The 20,000-nt window shown below is 52.9% G+C and overlaps 1 non-coding gene across 1 annotated transcript in view; it reads left to right on the top strand.

The window, feature by feature from the left end:
• Positions 1–19,466: 19,466 nt before the first annotated feature.
• Positions 19,467–20,000, top strand: part of LOC143243513 (small subunit ribosomal RNA) — a 1,803-nt gene continuing 1,269 nt past the window's right edge. The window contains exon 1 of the ribosomal RNA XR_013024637.1: positions 19,467–20,000. This exon is cut by the window's right edge and continues 1,269 nt beyond it. This is a non-coding gene — a ribosomal RNA (small subunit ribosomal RNA).

Below are 20,000 nucleotides of genomic sequence, written 5' to 3'. Positions count from 1 at the left end.
TAGTCTCTGTGCAAAACGTTGGCGGCGATCTCTTGACACGGAGATAACGAGCACGATTGTCGGTAAGCAGACCGACACCCTCTCGCACTAGCAACGTTGGGGGCTCCTTACCCACGCGGTGTCGTATCATTACTAAGAGCAACTTATTATACTGTGATGGATCACCTGGTGTCGTATCATCATTGCTAAGAACAACTTAATAGACTCTGATGGATCACCTGGTGTTGTATAATCAATGCTAAAATGTTTACCACATTTATATTTATATGTCTGGAACATTTTCTAATGTTGGGTGACACACAATTAAAGGGCAATGATAATGCAGTAGAGTTTACAAGAATAAGCAATATTTTGGTCAACTAGTCAGTTTAGTTAAAATAACAATTTTAGGTAGGACTAATTTAGACTGAGTATTTATGTTATAATTATATTAGTTAACAATGTGGTCACAAGGATGAAACTAGAATTGAATGCTGTAAGTCAGTCAACTTAGCCTGAAATTTTGGACATGTTCACACTGAACAATTTGTCTTCGTTCCACTTGTTTAGTACGTCGGTGTAATCAACTCTGGTTTCCACGATTCTATGGTTAGTACAGTACACTTTGAACTTTTCCAGTAAAATTATGTTCTGTTGATGTTTTGTTCGAAATTCTTGACCCAACTTTTGTTCTACGAAACATGCTCACCCTTTATGATACGTGACTGGGCGGTTCATTGTTACAAGCAATCCCACAGTTCCTCTGTGAAACAGTGGTTGGTGAGTGGTGATCACTTGGTACCTATCCTCTTTTCTTTCACTGCTAAATTATCGACGGCTATAGCAGATAGCCCTCGTGCAGTATAGAGCCAAATTCAAACAAACCGATACTCTCTTCAGACAAATATGATAAGATAATGAATTTTTCAAAGTTTTGCTCACTAAAATGGAGAAACTTTGGAATGATGTATCGAAGTTTGCATTCTGAAAGGAAGCACATTTCAAGATTTTCCTTTTAACTTTAATTTTCAGAGTCACAGCATACAGACAACAGTTCGTTTACATATGGTCATATCAATATATTAGCAATCATTGTATCGAACGAAAATGATGTTTGACGATTAATTGTATAATTGTATTGAAGATGAAGAAATACTTTGATACAATAGAAGGGGACAGAGGTAAAGTTTTCAATATTTTACATATTCCATCTTCAGTATACAGAGCAAAATAGAAAGACGTAATTTCTAACTAACTAAATAAAATATATTGCTGAAATTACGATAATGTGAAACTAAAATACACGGAAAGTAAATTACTGACAATAAAACATGCTGTAAATATTTTAAAATGTGCTATTTGAATGAAGACTACATGATATTCGGTGTAGATTAAAGTTGTTTAATGTGGATGGTTTCTTTAAGTGCTAATTCCAGATCAGTGTTATCCATACAAACGATACTTATATTTTAATGTTCGTGTCCTGTTTCTTCACAGTTTTGCTTTATAAATGAAACCCATGACACGGGTCGTACGTCTAGGCGCAGCCGTTGCGAAAAGTGCACGAAAGGTTGGCGGCGGGACCTTCGATTCGTCGTCCCTAGAGGATACGGTCGGCATTTCGAACACCTGCTCCCGCCGAGTACACGCATTGGCCTCGGTACAAGTCGAACAGAGTCTCAGAGCATGTGCCAGCGATTGGGAAATTTAAACACCCGCGCCCGCCGCCTACCGACGGGGGAACCGATTTTCTCGATCTGTTTCGCGCGTGCGTGGTCCAACAGCAGCTTGCTCCAACGGGTCGGACGTCTAGACGCAGCCGTTGCGAAAAGTGCCCGAAAGGTTGGCGGCGGGACCTTCGATTCTTCGTCCCTAGAGGATACGGTCGGCATTTCGAACACCTGCTCCCGCCGAGTACACGCATTGGCCTCGGTACAAGTCGAACAGAGTCTCAGAGCATGTGCCAGCGATTGGGAAATTTAAACACCCGCGCCCGCCGCCTACCGACGGGGGAACCGATTTTCTCGGTCTGTTTCGCGCGTGCGTGGTCTAACAGCAGCTTGCTCCAACGGGTCGGACGTCTAGACGCAGCCGTTGCGAAAAGTGCCCGAAAGGTTGGCGGCGGGACCTTCGATTCGTCGTCCCTAGAGGATACGGTCGGCATTTCGAACACCTGCTCCCGCCGAGTACACGCATTGGCCTCGGTACAAGTCGAACAGAGTCTCAGAGCATGTGCCAGCGATTGGGAAATTTAAACACCCGCGCCCGCCGCCTACCGACGGGGGAACCGATTTTCTCGGTCTGTTTCGCGCGTGCGTGGTCCAACAGCAGCTTGCTCCAACGGGTCGGACGTCTAGACGCAGCCGTTGCGAAAAGTGCCCGAAAGGTTGGCGGCGGGTCCTTCGATTCGTCGTCCCTAGAGGATACGGTCGGCATTTCGAACACCTGCTCCCGCCGAGTACACGCATTGGCCTCGGTACAAGTCGAACAGAGTCTCAGAGCATGTGCCAGCGATTGGGAAATTTAAACACCCGCGCCCGCCGCCTACCGACGGGGGAACCGATTTTCTCGGTCTGTTTCGCGCGTGCGTGGTCCAACAGCAGCTTGCTCCAACGGGTCGGACGTCTAGACGCAGCCGTTGCGAAAAGTGCCCGAAAGGTTGGCGGCGGGTCCTTCGATTCGTCGTCCCTAGAGGATACGGTCGGCATTTCGAACACCTGCTCCCGCCGAGTACACGCATTGGCCTCGGTACAAGTCGAACAGAGTCTCAGAGCATGTGCCAGCGATTGGGAAATTTAAACACCCGCGCCCGCCGCCTACCGACGGGGGAACCGATTTTCTCGGTCTGTTTCGCGCGTGCGTGGTCTAACAGCAGCTTGCTCCAACGGGTCGGACGTCTAGACGCAGCCGTTGCGAAAAGTGCCCGAAAGGTTGGCGGCGGGACCTTCGATTCGTCGTCCCTAGAGGATACGGTCGGCATTTCGAACACCTGCTCCCGCCGAGTACACGCATTGGCCTCGGTACAAGTCGAACAGAGTCTCAGAGCATGTGCCAGCGATTGGGAAATTTAAACACCCGCGCCCGCCGCCTACCGACGGGGGAACCGATTTTCTCGGTCTGTTTCGCGCGTGCGTGGTCTAACAGCCGCTTGCTCCAACGGGTCGGACGTCTAGACGCAGCCGTTGCGAAAAGTGCCCGAAAGGTTGGCGGCGGGACCTTCGATTCGTCGTCCCTAGAGGATACGGTCGGCATTTCGAACACCTGCTCCCGCCGAGTACACGCATTGGCCTCGGTACAAGTCGAACAGAGTCTCAGAGCATGTGCCAGCGAGCGGGAAATTTAAACACCCGCACCCGCCGCCTACCGACGGGGGAACCCATTTTCTCGGCCTCTATCGCGCGTGCGTGGTCGAACAGCAGCTTGCTCCAACGGGTCGGACGTCTAGACGCAGCCGTTGCAAAAAGTGCCCGAAAGGTTGGCGGCGGGTCCTTCGATTCGTCGTCCCTAGAGGATGTGGACGGCATTTCGATCACCTGCTCCCGCCGAGTACACGCATTGGCCTCGGTACAAGTCGAACAGAGTCTCAGAGCATGTACCAGCGATTGGGAAATTTAAACACCCGCGCCCGCCGCCTACCGACGGGGGAATCCATTTTCTCGGGCTGTTTCGCGCGTGCGTGGTCAAACAGCAGCTTTCTCCAACGGGACGTACGTCTAGGCTCAGCCGTTGCGAAAAGTGCCCAAAAGGTTGGCGGCGGTTCCTTCGATTCGTCGTCCCTAGAGGATATCGCCGGTATTTCGATCACCTGCTCCCGCCGAGTGCCCGCAGTTTCTTTGTGCCCTTCGGACAGATACCCGGTGGAACACGCTACGACGAGTTCGACGGTACTTAGGTAGCCACGCGGAACTCTCCCGCATAAGCTCTCGCCTTTACCGCACATAGAAAGGCCGTACTATTGAGTAGTGATGGCATTAAATGTAGTTTCCTTCTATATATATAGGGGACTGGTGAGGCTTGACTGTCATCGACGATGGACGTAGCGTAAGTTGGCGGCATCGGCATGTCACCGAACAGAGGGTAGCCACGCGGAACTCTCCCGCATAAGCTTTCGCCTTTACCGCACATAGAAAAGCCGTACTTTGAGTAGTGATGGCATTAAATGTAGTTTCCTTCTATATATAGGGGACTGGTGAGCTTGACTGGAATCGACGATGGACGTAGCGTAAGCGTTATCGGCATGTCAGCAGGCTGTTGGCGGCAGGACTGTCGATTCGACTACCGGCACCCGCCGCCTACCGAGGTTATCGTCGGCATTTCGATTACCTGCTCCCGCCGAGTTCCCCAGTTTCTTTTGCCCTCGGACAGATAGGCGGTGGAACACGCTACGACGAGTTCGACGGTACTTAGGGTAGCCACGCGGAACTCTCCCGCATAAGCTCTCGCCTTTACCGCACATAGAAAAGCCGTACTTTTGAGTAGTGATGGCATTAAATGTAGTTTCCTTCTATATATAGGGGACTGGTGAGCTTGACTGGAATCGACGATGGACGTCGCGTAAGCGTTATCGGCATGACACCAGGCTGTTGGCGGCAGGACTGGCGATTCGACTACCGGCACCCGCCGCCTACCGAGGTTATCGTCGGCATTTCGATTACATGCTCCCGCCGAGTTCCCGCAGTTTCTTTCTGCCCTTCGGACAGATAGGCGGTGGAACACGCTACGACGAGTTCGACGGTACTTAGGTAGCCACGCGGAACTCTCCCGCATAAGCTCTCGCCTTTACCGCACATAGAAAAGCCGTACTTTGAGTAGTGATGGCATTAAATGTAGTTTCCTTCTATATATAGGGGACTGGTGAGGCTTGACTGGAATCGACGATGGACGTGGCGTAAGCGTTATCGGCATGTCAGCAGGCTGTTGGCGGCAGGACTGTCGATTCGACTACCGGCACCCGCCGCCTACCGAGGTTATCGTCGGCATTTCGATTACCTTCTCCCGCCGAGTTCCCGCAGTTTCTTTCTGCCCTTCGGACAGATAGGCGGTGGAACACGCTACGACGAGTTCGACGGTACTTCGGGTACCCACGCGGAACTCTCCCGCATAAGCTCTCGCCTTTACCGCACATAGAAAAGCCGTACTTTTGAGTAGTGATGGCATTAAATGTAGTTTCCTTCTATATATAGGGGACTGGTGAGGCTTGACTGGAATCGACGATGGACGTGGCGTAAGCGTTATCGGCATGTCAGCAGGCTGTTGGCGGCAGGACTGTCGATTCGACTACCGGCACCCGCCGCCTACCGAGGTTATCGTCGGCATTTCGATTACCGGCTCCCGCCGAGTTCCCGCAGTTTCTTTCTGCCCTTCGGACAGATAGGCGGTGGAACACGCTACGACGAGTTCGACGGTACTTAGGGTACCCACGCGGAACTCTCCCGCATAAGCTCTCGCCTTTACCGCACATAGAAAAGCCGTACTTTGAGTAGTGATGGCATTAAATGTAGTTTCCTTCTATATATAGGGGACTGGTGAGGCTTGACTGGAATCGACGATGGACGTGGCGTAAGCGTTATCGGCATGTCAGCAGGCTGTTGGCGGCAGGACTGTCGATTCGACTACCGGCACCCGCCGCCTACCGAGGTTATCGTCGGCATTTCGATTACCGGCTCCCGCCGAGTTCCCGCAGTTTCTTTCTGCCCTTCGGACAGATAGGCGGTGGAACACGCTACGACGAGTTCGACGGTACTTCGGGTACCCACGCGGAACTCTCCCGCATAAGCTCTCGCCTTTACCGCACATAGAAAAGCCGTACTTTTGAGTAGTGATGGCATTAAATGTAGTTTCCTTCTATATATAGGGGACTGGTGAGGCTTGACTGGAATCGACGATGGACGTGGCGTAAGCGTTATCGGCATGACACCAGGCTGTTGGCGGCAGGACTGTCGATTCGACTACCGGCACCCGCCGCCTACCGAGGTTATCGTCGGCATTTCGATTACCGGCTCCCGCCGAGTTCCCGCAGTTTCTTTCTGCCCTTCGGACAGATAGGCGGTGGAACACGCTACGACGAGTTCGACGGTACTTAGGGTAGCCACGCGGAACTCTCCCGCATAAGCTCTCGCCTTTACCGCACATAGAAAAGCCGTACTTTGAGTAGTGATGGCATTAAATGTAGTTTCCTTCTATATATAGGGGACTGGTGAGGCTTGACTGGAATCGACGATGGACGTGGCGTAAGCGTTATCGGCATGTCAGCAGGCTGTTGGCGGCAGGACTGTCGATTCGACTACCGGCACCCGCCGCCTACCGAGGTTATCGTCGGCATTTCGATTACCGGCTCCCGCCGAGTTCCCGCAGTTTCTTTCTGCCCTTCGGACAGATAGGCGGTGGAACACGCTACGACGAGTTCGACGGTACTTAGGGTACCCACGCGGAACTCTCCCGCATAAGCTCTCGCCTTTACCGCACATAGAAAAGCCGTACTTTTGAGTAGTGATGGCATTAAATGTAGTTTCCTTCTATATATAGGGGACTGGTGAGCTTGACTGGAATCGACGATGGACGTGGCGTAAGCGTTATCGGCATGTCAGCAGGCTGTTGGCGGCAGGACTGTCGATTCGACTACCGGCACCCGCCGCCTACCGAGGTTATCGTCGGCATTTCGATTACCGGCTCCCGCCGAGTTCCCGCAGTTTCTTTCTGCCCTTCGGACAGATTGGCCGTGGAACACGCTACGACGAGTTCGACGGTACTTCGGGTACCCACGCGGAACTCTCCCGCATAAGCTCTCGCCTTTACCGCACATAGAAAAGCCGTACTTTTGAGTAGTGATGGCATTAAATGTAGTTTCCTTCTATATATAGGGGACTGGTGAGCTTGACTGGAATCGACGATGGACGTGGCGTAAGCGTTATCGGCATGTCAGCAGGCTGTTGGCGGCAGGACTGTCGATTCGACTACCGGCACCCGCCGCCTACCGAGGTTATCGTCGGCATTTCGATTACCGGCTCCCGCCGAGTTCCCGCAGTTTCTTTCTGCCCTTCGGACAGATTGGCCGTGGAACACGCTACGACGAGTTCGACGGTACTTCGGGTACCCACGCGGAACTCTCCCGCATAAGCTCTCGCCTTTACCGCACATAGAAAAGCCGTACTTTTGAGTAGTGATGGCATTAAATGTAGTTTCCTTCTATATATAGGGACTGGTGAGGCTTGACTGGAATCGACGATGGACGTGGCGTAAGCGTTATCGGCATGTCAGCAGGCTGTTGGCGGCAGGACTGTCGATTCGACTACCGGCACCCGCCGCCTACCGAGGTTATCGTCGGCATTTCGATTACCGGCTCCCGCCGAGTTCCCGCAGTTTCTTTCTGCCCTTCGGACAGATAGGCGGTGGAACACGCTACGACGAGTTCGACGGTACTTCGGGTACCCACGCGGAACTCTCCCGCATAAGCTCTCGCCTTTACCGCACATAGAAAAGCCGTACTTTTGAGTAGTGATGGCATTAAATGTAGTTTCCTTCTATATATATAGGGGACTGGTGAGGCTTGACTGGAATCGACGATGGACGTGGCGTAAGCGTTATCGGCATGACACCAGTCTGTTGGCGGCAGGACTGTCGATTCGACTACCGGCACCCGCCGCCTACCGAGGTTATCGTCGGCATTTCGATTACCGGCTCCCGCCGAGTTCCCGCAGTTTCTTTCTGCCCTTCGGACAGATAGGCGGTGGAACACGCTACGACGAGTTCGACGGCACTTAGGGTAGCCACGCGGAACTCTCCCGCATAAGCTCTCGCCTTTACCGCACATAGAAAAGCCGTACTTTGAGTAGTGATGGCATTAAATGTAGTTTCCTTCTATATATAGGGGACTGGTGAGGCTTGACTGGAATCGACGATGGACGTGGCGTAAGCGTTATCGGCATGACAGCAGTCTGTTGGCGGCAGGACTGTCGATTCGACTACCGGCACCCGCCGCCTACCGAGGTTATCGTCGGCATTTCGATTACCGGCTCCCGCCGAGTTCCCGCAGTTTCTTTCTGCCCTTCGGACAGATAGGCGGTGGAACACGCTACGACGAGTTCGACGGCACTTAGGGTAGCCACGCGGAACTCTCCCGCATAAGCTCTCGCCTTTACCGCACATAGAAAAGCCGTACTTTGAGTAGTGATGGCATTAAATGTAGTTTCCTTCTATATATAGGGGACTGGTGAGGCTTGACTGGAATCGACGATGGACGTGGCGTAAGCGTTATCGGCATGTCAGCAGGCTGTTGGCGGCAGGACTGTCGATTCGACTACCGGCACCCGCCGCCTACCGAGGTTATCGTCGGCATTTCGATTACCGGCTCCCGCCGAGTTCCCGCAGTTTCTTTCTGCCCTTCGGACAGATTGGCGGTGGAACACGCTACGACGAGTTCGACGGTACTTCGGGTACCCACGCGGAACTCTCCCGCATAAGCTCTCGCCTTTACCGCACATAGAAAAGCCGTACTTTTGAGTAGTGATGGCATTAAATGTAGTTTCCTTCTATATATATAGGGGACTGGTGAGCTTGACTGGAATCGACGATGGACGTGGCGTAAGCGTTATCGGCATGTCAGCAGGCTGTTGGCGGCAGGACTGTCGATTCGACTACCGGCACCCGCCGCCTACCGAGGTTATCGTCGGCATTTCGATTACCGGCTCCCGCCGAGTTCCCGCAGTTTCTTTCTGCCCTTCGGACAGATTGGCCGTGGAACACGCTACGACGAGTTCGACGGTACTTCGGGTACCCACGCGGAACTCTCCCGCATAAGCTCTCGCCTTTACCGCACATAGAAAAGCCGTACTTTTGAGTAGTGATGGCATTAAATGTAGTTTCCTTCTATATATAGGGGACTGGTGAGCTTGACTGGAATCGACGATGGACGTAGCGTAAGCGTTATCGGCATGTCAGCAGGCTGTTGGCGGCAGGACTGTCGATTCGACTACCGGCACCCGCCGCCTACCGAGGTTATCGTCGGCATTTCGATTACCGGCTCCCGCCGAGTTCCCGCAGTTTCTTTCTGCCCTTCGGACAGATTGGCCGTGGAACACGCTACGACGAGTTCGACGGTACTTCGGGTACCCACGCGGAACTCTCCCGCATAAGCTCTCGCCTTTACCGCACATAGAAAAGCCGTACTTTGAGTAGTGATGGCATTAAATGTAGTTTCCTTCTATATATAGGGGACTGGTGAGCTTGACTGGAATCGACGATGGACGTGGCGTAAGCGTTATCGGCATGTCAGCAGGCTGTTGGCGGCAGGACTGTCGATTCGACTACCGGCACCCGCCGCCTACCGAGGTTATCGTCGGCATTTCGATTACCGGCTCCCGCCGAGTTCCCGCAGTTTCTTTCTGCCCTTCGGACAGATTGGCGGTGGAACACGCTACGACGAGTTCGACGGTACTTCGGGTACCCACGCGGAACTCTCCCGCATAAGCTCTCGCCTTTACCGCACATAGAAAAGCCGTACTTTGAGTAGTGATGGCATTAAATGTAGTTTCCTTCTATATATAGGGACTGGTGAGGCTTGACTGGAATCGACGATGGACGTGGCGTAAGCGTTATCGGCATGTCAGCAGGCTGTTGGCGGCAGGACTGTCGATTCGACTACCGGCACCCGCCGCCTACCGAGGTTATCGTCGGCATTTCGATTACCGGCTCCCGCCGAGTTCCCGCAGTTTCTTTCTGCCCTTCGGACAGATTGGCGGTGGAACACGCTACGACGAGTTCGACGGTACTTCGGGTACCCACGCGGAACTCTCCCGCATAAGCTCTCGCCTTTACCGCACATAGAAAAGCCGTACTTTTGAGTAGTGATGGCATTAAATGTAGTTTCCTTCTATATATAGGGGACTGGTGAGGCTTGACTGGAATCGACGATGGACGTGGCGTAAGCGTTATCGGCATGTCAGCAGGCTGTTGGCGGCAGGACTGTCGATTCGACTACCGGCACCCGCCGCCTACCGAGGTTATCGTCGGCATTTCGATTACCGGCTCCCGCCGAGTTCCCGCAGTTTCTTTCTGCCCTTCGGACAGATAGGCGGTGGAACACGCTACGACGAGTTCGACGGCACTTAGGGTAGCCACGCGGAACTCTCCCGCATAAGCTCTCGCCTTTACCGCACATAGAAAAGCCGTACTTTTGAGTAGTGATGGCATTAAATGTAGTTTCCTTCTATATATAGGGACTGGTGAGGCTTGACTGGAATCGACGATGGACGTGGCGTAAGCGTTATCGGCATGTCAGCAGGCTGTTGGCGGCAGGACTGTCGATTCGACTACCGGCACCCGCCGCCTACCGAGGTTATCGTCGGCATTTCGATTACCGGCTCCCGCCGAGTTCCCGCAGTTTCTTTCTGCCCTTCGGACAGATTGGCGTGGAACACGCTACGACGAGTTCGACGGTACTTCGGGTACCCACGCGGAACTCTCCCGCATAAGCTCTCGCCTTTACCGCACATAGAAAAGCCGTACTTTTGAGTAGTGATGGCATTAAATGTAGTTTCCTTCTATATATAGGGACTGGTGAGCTTGACTGGAATCGACGATGGACGTGGCGTAAGCGTTATCGGCATGACAGCAGTCTGTTGGCGGCAGGACTGTCGATTCGACTACCGGCACCCGCCGCCTACCGAGGTTATCGTCGGCATTTCGATTACCGGCTCCCGCCGAGTTCCCGCAGTTTCTTTCTGCCCTTCGGACAGATTGGCCGTGGAACACGCTACGACGAGTTCGACGGCACTTAGGTAGCCACGCGGAACTCTCCCGCATAAGCTCTCGCCTTTACCGCACATAGAAAAGCCGTACTTTTGAGTAGTGATGGCATTAAATGTAGTTTCCTTCTATATATAGGGGACTGGTGAGGCTTGACTGGAATCGACGATGGACGTGGCGTAAGCGTTATCGGCATGTCAGCAGGCTGTTGGCGGCAGGACTGTCGATTCGACTACCGGCACCCGCCGCCTACCGAGGTTATCGTCGGCATTTCGATTACCGGCTCCCGCCGAGTTCCCGCAGTTTCTTTCTGCCCTTCGGACAGATTGGCTGTGGAACACGCTACGACGAGTTCGACGGTACTTCGGGTACCCACGCGGAACTCTCCCGCATAAGCTCTCGCCTTTACCGCACATAGAAAAGCCGTACTTTTGAGTAGTGATGGCATTAAATGTAGTTTCCTTCTATATATAGGGGACTGGTGAGCTTGACTGGAATCGACGATGGACGTGGCGTAAGCGTTATCGGCATGTCAGCAGGCTGTTGGCGGCAGGACTGTCGATTCGACTACCGGCACCCGCCGCCTACCGAGGTTATCGTCGGCATTTCGATTACCGGCTCCCGCCGAGTTCCCGCAGTTTCTTTCTGCCCTTCGGACAGATTGGCCGTGGAACACGCTACGACGAGTTCGACGGTACTTCGGGTACCCACGCGGAACTCTCCCGCATAAGCTCTCGCCTTTACCGCACATAGAAAAGCCGTACTTTTGAGTAGTGATGGCATTAAATGTAGTTTCCTTCTATATAGGGGACTGGTGAGCTTGACTGGAATCGACGATGGACGTGGCGTAAGCGTTATCGGCATGTCAGCAGGCTGTTGGCGGCAGGACTGTCGATTCGACTACCGGCACCCGCCGCCTACCGAGGTTATCGTCGGCATTTCGATTACCGGCTCCCGCCGAGTTCCCGCAGTTTCTTTCTGCCCTTCGGACAGATTGGCCGTGGAACACGCTACGACGAGTTCGACGGCACTTAGGGTAGCCACGCGGAACTCTCCCGCATAAGCTCTCGCCTTTACCGCACATAGAAAAGCCGTACTTTGAGTAGTGATGGCATTAAATGTAGTTTCCTTCTATATATAGGGGACTGGTGAGCTTGACTGGAATCGACGATGGACGTAGCGTAAGCGTTATCGGCATGTCAGCAGGCTGTTGGCGGCAGGACTGTCGATTCGACTACCGGCACCCGCCGCCTACCGAGGTTATCGTCGGCATTTCGATTACCGGCTCCCGCCGAGTTCCCGCAGTTTCTTTCTGCCCTTCGGACAGATTGGCGGTGGAACACGCTACGACGAGTTCGACGGCACTTAGGGTAGCCACGCGGAACTCTCCCGCATAAGCTCTCGCCTTTACCGCACATAGAAAAGCCGTACTTTTGAGTAGTGATGGCATTAAATGTAGTTTCCTTCTATATATAGGGGACTGGTGAGGCTTGACTGGAATCGACGATGGACGTGGCGTAAGCGTTATCGGCATGTCAGCAGGCTGTTGGCGGCAGGACTGTCGATTCGACTACCGGCACCCGCCGCCTACCGAGGTTATCGTCGGCATTTCGATTACCGGCTCCCGCCGAGTTCCCGCAGTTTCTTTCTGCCCTTCGGACAGATTGGCCGTGGAACACGCTACGACGAGTTCGACGGTACTTCGGGTACCCACGCGGAACTCTCCCGCATAAGCTCTCGCCTTTACCGCACATAGAAAAGCCGTACTTTTGAGTAGTGATGGCATTAAATGTAGTTTCCTTCTATATATATAGGGACTGGTGAGGCTTGACTGGAATCGACGATGGACGTGGCGTAAGCGTTATCGGCATGTCAGCAGGCTGTTGGCGGCAGGACTGTCGATTCGACTACCGGCACCCGCCGCCTACCGAGGTTATCGTCGGCATTTCGATTACCTTCTCCCGCCGAGTTCCCGCAGTTTCTTTCTGCCCTTCGGACAGATAGGCGGTGGAACACGCTACGACGAGTTCGACGGCACTTCGGGTAGCCACGCGGAACTCTCCCGCATAAGCTCTCGCCTTTACCGCACATAGAAAAGCCGTACTTTTGAGTAGTGATGGCATTAAATGTAGTTTCCTTCTATATATATAGGGGACTGGTGAGGCTTGACTGGAATCGACGATGGACGTGGCGTAAGCGTTATCGGCATGACACCAGTCTGTTGGCGGCAGGACTGTCGATTCGACTACCGGCACCCGCCGCCTATCGAGGTTATCGTCGGCATTTCGATTACCGGCTCCCGCCGAGTTCCCGCAGTTTCTTTCTGCCCTTCGGACAGATAGGCGGTGGAACACGCTACGACGAGTTCGACGGCACTTAGGGTAGCCACGCGGAACTCTCCCGCATAAGCTCTCGCCTTTACCGCACATAGAAAAGCCGTACTTTTGAGTAGTGATGGCATTAAATGTAGTTTCCTTCTATATATAGGGGACTGGTGAGGCTTGACTGGAATCGACGATGGACGTAGCGTAAGCGTTATCGGCATGTTCAAACGTTGCCGCCGACTAACCCCAATGGCCTCATTGCCTCTAGGAGAGATTCGCGATCGATCACGCGACGCGTCCGTTGGCGGGGTTGTGGAGGACGATGCGGACACTACCCGGTAGTTTTTAGGACGTTACGTGTACCTTTTTCGCTCAAAACTGAGGACCAATTTGACGCAACTCAGGGTTGCGATGCGGAACTTGCCCGCATAGGCTCTCGCCTTTTACCGCACTTTCAAAAGCCGTACTAATGGGTTCTGATGGCATTAAATGTAGTTTCCTTCTATATATAGGGAGCATAGTCTGTCTGAGACGGACTTCAAAGGGAGGACGGCTTTAAGAAATTTTCTCCCGTATAGAGTGATGCCAAAGACGGCATGGATGTGAGGCGAGTTCGGTGAAATTTGGAAAGTGGGAGGAAATGGCAAAATCAGTTTGATAGTTAGAAACGTTGTTTTTCAGCGTTCATTTTCACCACTTTTCACTCAAAACTGAGGACCAATTTGACGCAACTCAGGGTTGCGATGCGGAACTTGCCCGCATAGGCTCTCGCCGTTTACCGCACTTTCAAATGCCGTACTAATGGGTTCTGATGGCATTAAATGTAGTTTCCTTCTCTATATAGGGGGCATAGTCTGTCTGAGACGGACCTGAAAGGGAGTACGACTTTAAGAAATTTTCTCCCGTATAGAGTGATGCCAAAGACGGCATGGATGTGAGGAGAGTTCGGTGAAATTTGGAAAGTGGGAGGAAATGGCAAAATCAGTTTGATAGTTAGAAACGTTGTTTTTCAGCGTTCATTTTCACCACTTTTTCACTCAAAACTGAGGACCAATTTGACGCAACTCAGGGTTGCGATGCGGAACTTGCCCGCATAGGCTCTCGCCTTTTACCGCACTTTCAAAAGCCGTACTAATGGGTTCTGATGGCATTAAATGTAGTTTCCTTCTATATATAGGGAGCATAGTCTGTCTGAGACGGACTTCAAAGGGAGGACGGCTTTAAGAAATTTTCTCCCGTATAGTGTGATGCCAAAGACGGCATGGATGTGAGGCGAGTTCGGTGAAATTTGGGAAGTGGGAGGAAATGGCAAAATCAGTTTGATAGTTAGAAACGTTGTTTTCAGCGTTCATTTTCACCACTTTTCACTCAAAACTCAGGACCAATTTGACGCAACTCAGGGTTGCGATGCGGAACTTGCCCGCATAGGCTCTCGCCGTTTACCGCACTTTCAAATGCCGTACTAATGGGTTCTGATGGCATTAAATGTAGTTTCCTTCTCTATATAGGGGGCATAGTCTGTCTGAGACGGACCTGAAAGGGAGTACGACTTTAAGAAATTTTCTCCCGTATAGAGTGATGCCAAAGACGGCATGGATGTGAGGAGAGTTCGGTGAAATTTGGAAAGTGGGAGGAAATGGCAAAATCAGTTTGATAGTTAGAAACGTTGTTTTCAGCGTTCATTTTCACCACTTTTCACTCAAAACTGAGGACCAATTTGACGCAACTCAGGGTTGCGATGCGGAACTTGCCCGCATAGGTTCTCGCCTTTTACCGCACTTTGAAATGCCGTACTAATGGGTTCTGATGGCATTAAATGTAGTTTCCTTCTCTATAGGGGCATAGTCTGTCTGAGACGGACCTGAAAGGGAGTACGACTTTAAGAAATTTTCTCCCGTATAGAGTGATGCCAAAGACGGCATGGATGTGAGGAGAGTTCGGTGAAATTTGGAAAGTGGGAGGAAATGGCAAAATCAGTTTGATAGTTAGAAACGTTGTTTTTCAGCGTTCATTTTCACCACTTTTCACTCAAAACTGAGGACCAATTTGACGCAACTCAGGGTAGCGATGCGGAACTATTCCGCTTGGTCCCTTGCCTTTACCGCACTTTCAAATGCCGTACTAATGGGTTCTGATGGCATTAAATTTAGTTTCCTTCTCTATATAGGGGCATAGTCTGTCTGAGACAGGATTGTAACATTGTGTTAAGCCTCCTCTCACCTTTTAACCCGGCGTGCCCGGGACCTGTGGGCTGGTCACGGCCCGTTTCCACACAGGTGGTGAGTACTAGCGAAAACGACTGCCGATAGTGTTAAGAAATGGCCGAACAAAGAATGTAAGAGGCCGAGAGATATTGAATGAACGAACGTAATGGTGGATTGAAACAATATATTGGAGCGAAAAGAATGTTGCGAGAAGTGATGGTTTTAAGAACACTGTGCGGCGTTTTCCTAGTAAGTTTGTCGTTCTACCCGTCTCGGTGGATTCGGCACCACCTGTAACGGTGGTTTTTGACGTGCCTCGGTGGAAGAGGTTACTGTCGTAAAATATATGGGTAGCTGTTTCCCGTTCCCTCTCGGTCCGTGCGGGGATAAAAGCAGTACGTGCGTTCGACCGCACGCCTACGAGTTAATCCGAGCGATTAGCCGGTCTCAGTCAGAGACACACGGGATGCTGGACCCGCAGCGTGCTCTGCACGAGTCGTTGAATTTCAGCTTGTCAAACCAAGGGTCCGAGCGGCCCTTCCCTTTCACGGGCATGTTATTTACGGTGACTGTTTCCTTTCCTCTCGTTCCGAGCGGGGATAAAAGCAGTACGTGCGTTCGACCGCACGCCTACGAGTTAATCCGAGCGATTAGCCGGTCTCAGTCAGAGACACACGGGATGCTGGACCCGCAGCGTGCTCTGCACGAGTCGTTGAATTTCAGCTTGTCAAACCAAGGGTCCGAGCGGCCCTTCCCTTTCACGGGGCATGTTATTTACGGTGACTGTTTCCTTTCCTCTCGGTCCGAGCGGGGATAAAAGCAGTACGTGCGTTCGACCGCACGGCTACGAGTTAATCCGAGCGATTAGCCGGTCTCATTTGAGACACACGGGATGCTGGACCCGCAGCGTGCTCTGCACGAGTCGTTGATTTTCAGCTTGTCAAACCAAGGGTCCGAGCGGCCCTTCCCATTCACGGGGCAAGTCAATAACGGTGACTGTTTCCCTTTCCTCTCGGTCCGAGCGGGGATAAAAGCAGTACGTGCGTTCGACCGCACCCCTACGTGTTAATCCGAGCGATTAGCCGGTCTCAGTCAGAGACACACGGGATGCTGGACCCGCAGCGTGCTCTGCACGAGTCGTTGAATTTCAGCATGTCAAACCAAGGGTCCGAGCGGCTCTTCCCTTTCACGGGCAAGTCAATAACGGTGACTGTTTCCTTTCCTCTCGGTCCGAGCGGGGATAAAAGCAGTACGTGCGTTCGACCGCACCCCTACGTGTTAATCCGAGCGATTAGCCGGTCTCAGTCAGAGACACACGGGATGCTGGACCCGCAGCGTGCTCTGCACGAGTCGTTGAATTTCAGCATGTCAAACCAAGGGTCCGAGCGGCTCTTCCCTTTCACGGGCAAGTCAATAACGGTGACTGTTTCCCTTTCCCTCTCGGTCCGAGCGGGGATAAAAGCAGTACGTGCGTTCGACCGCACGCCTACGAGTTAATCCGAGCGATTAGCCGGTCTCAGTCAGAGACACACGGGATGCTGGACCCGCAGCGTGCTCTGCACGAGTCGTTGAATTTCAGCTTGTCAAACCAAGGGTCCGAGCGGCCCTTCCCTTTCACGGGCATGTTATTTACGGTGACTGTTTCCCTTCCCTCTCGGTCCGAGCGGGGATAAAAGCAGTACGTGCGTTCGACCGCACGCCTACGAGTTAATCCGAGCGATTAGCCGGTCTCAGTCAGAGACACACGGGATGCTGGACCCGCAGCGTGCTCTGCACGAGTCGTTGAATTTCAGCTTGTCAAACCAAGGGTCCGAGCGGCCCTTCCCTTTCACGGGCATGTTATTTACGGTGACTGTTTCCCTTTCCCTCTCGGTCCGAGCGGGGATAAAGCAGTACGTGCGTTCGACCGCACGCCTACGAGTTAATCCGAGCGATTAGCCGGTCTCAGTCAGAGACACACGGGATGCTGGACCCGCAGCGTGCTCTGCACGAGCCGTTGAATTTCAGCATGTCAAACCAAGGGTCCGAGCGGCTCTTCCCTTTCACGGGGCACGTGAACAACGGTGACTGTTTCCCTTTCCCTCTCGGTCCGAGCGGGGATAAAAGCAGTACGTGCGTTCGACCGCACGCCTACGAGTTAATCCGAGCGATTAGCCGGTCTCAGTCAGAGACACACGGGATGCTGGACCCGCAGCGTGCTCTGCACGAGCCGTTGAATTTCAGCATGTCAAACCAAGGGTCCGAGCGGCTCTTCCCTTTCACGGGGCACGTTAACAACGGTGACTGTTTCCCTTTCCCTCTCGGTCCGAGCGGGGATAAAGCAGTACGTGCGTTCGACCGCACGCCTACGAGTTAATCCGAGCGATTAGCCGGTCTCAGTCAGAGACACACGGGATGCTGGACCCGCAGCGTGCTCTGCACGAGTCGTTGAATTTCAGCTTGTCAAACCAAGGGTCCGAGCGGCCCTTCCCTTTCACGGGGCATGTTATTTACGGTGACTGTTTCCCTTTCCTCTCGGTCCGAGCGGGGATAAAAGCAGTACGTGCGTTCGACCGCACGCCTACGAGTTAATCCGAGCGATTAGCCGGTCTCAGTCAGAGACACACGGGATGCTGGACCCGCAGCGTGCTCTGCACGAGCCGTTGAATTTCAGCATGTCAAACCAAGGGTCCGAGCGGCTCTTCCCTTTCACGGGGCACGTGAACAACGGTGACTGTTTCCCTTCCCTCTCGGTCCGAGCGGGGATAAAAGCAGTACGTGCGTTCGACCGCACGCCTACGAGTTAATCCGAGCGATTAGCCGGTCTCAGTCAGAGACACACGGGATGCTGGACCCGCAGCGTGCTCTGCACGAGCCGTTGAATTTCAGCATGTCAAACCAAGGGTCCGAGCGGCTCTTCCCTTTCACGGGGCACGTGAACAACGGTGACTGTTTCCCTTTCCCTCTCGGTCCGAGCGGGGATAAAAGCAGTACGTGCGTTCGACCGCACGCCTACGAGTTAATCCGAGCGATTAGCCGGTCTCAGTCAGAGACACACGGGATGCTGGACCCGCAGCGTGCTCTGCACGAGTCGTTGAATTTCAGCTTGTCAAACCAAGGGTCCGAGCGGCCCTTCCCTTCACGGGGCATGTTATTTACGGTGACTGTTTCCCTTCCCTCTCGGTCCGAGCGGGGATAAAAGCAGTACGTGCGTTCGACCGCACGGCTACGAGTTAATCCGAGCGATTAGCCGGTCTCATTAAGAGACACACGGGATGCTGGACCCGCAGCGTGCTCTGCACGAGCCGTTGAATTTCAGCATGTCAAACCAAGGGTCCGAGCGGCTCTTCCCTTTCACGGGGCACGTGAACAACGGTGACTGTTTCCTTTCCCTCTCGGTCCGAGTGGGGATAAAAGCAGTACGTGCGTTCGACCGCACCCCTACGAGTTAATCCGAGCGATTAGCCGGTCTCAGTCAGAGACACACGGGATGCTGGACCCGCAGCGTGCTCTGCACGAGCCGTTGAATTTCAGCATGTCAAACCAAGGGTCCGAGCGGCTCTTCCCTTTCACGGGGCACGTGAACAACGGTGACTGTTTCCCTATCCCTCTCGGTCCGAGCGGGGATAAAAGCAGTACGTGCGTTCGACCGCACGCCTACGAGTTAATCCGAGCGATTAGCCGGTCTCAGTCAGAGACACAAGGGATGCTGGACCCGCAGCGTGCTCTGCACGAGCCGTTGAATTTCAGCTTGTCAAACCAAGGGTCCGAGCGCCCTTCCCTTCACGGGGCACGTCAATAACGGTGACTGTTTCCTTTCCCTCGGTCCGAGCGGGGATAAAGCAGTACGTGCGTTCGACCGCACGCGTACGAGTTAATCCGAGCGATTAACGATTGTCTTTGTTACGAAAGACGTTCTGTTCCCACTGCTGATGCGACGAGTTTCGGGTAACCATGCCGAGACATCGGAATATGCATCATTTTCGATATAGCTTAGTGTGGGTTGAGCTGTCCTCCGAAGGTCGGTTCTTCCTGATACGCCCTAGTTTGTTTCGTTTTATCGGAACTGTTGTTTTGGAGAACTCGTACTCTAGAGTGTGTAAGAGGTCTGTCTCGTGATTGGTGACACGAAGTAGACAGAGAACGGCAGGCGTGTATCTAGCCACGCGTCTGCCGATTCGAGAGTGGTGTTTCTACTCGCCGTTGGAGCGGGTGGCTTGCACCGAACGAGAAAAGATACCTGGTTGATCCTGCCAGTAGTCATATGCTTGTCTCAAAGATTAAGCCATGCATGTCTAAGTACATGCCGAAATAAGGTGAAACCGCGAATGGCTCATTATCCAGCCGTTGTTCCTTAGATCGTACTTTCCTACTTGGATAACTGTGGTAATTCTAGAGCTAATACATGCAACAAAGCTCCGACCTCACGGGACGAGCGCATTTATTAGACCAAGACCAATCGGACCTCGGTCCGCAAATGATGGTGACTCTGGATAACTTTTGGCTGATCGCACGGTCTCAGCACCGGCGACGCATCTTTCAAGTGTCTGCCTTATCAACTGTCGATGGTAGGTTATGCGCCTACCATGGTCGTAACGGGTAACGGGGAATCAGGGTTCGATTCCGGAGAGGGAGCCTGAGAAACGGCTACCACATCCAAGGAAGGCAGCAGGCGCGCAAATTACCCACTCCCAGAACGGGGAGGTAGTGACGAAAATAACGATACGGGACTCTATCGAGGCCCCGTAATTGGAATGAGTACACTCTAAAT

This window comes from Tachypleus tridentatus, unplaced genomic scaffold (assembly GCF_004210375.1).
Source record: "Tachypleus tridentatus isolate NWPU-2018 unplaced genomic scaffold, ASM421037v1 Hic_cluster_2, whole genome shotgun sequence".
NCBI classification, from domain to species: domain Eukaryota; kingdom Metazoa; phylum Arthropoda; class Merostomata; order Xiphosura; family Limulidae; genus Tachypleus; species Tachypleus tridentatus.
Note: the sequence above shows the minus strand (reverse complement) of the source record. Positions and strands in the feature narration are given on the sequence as shown.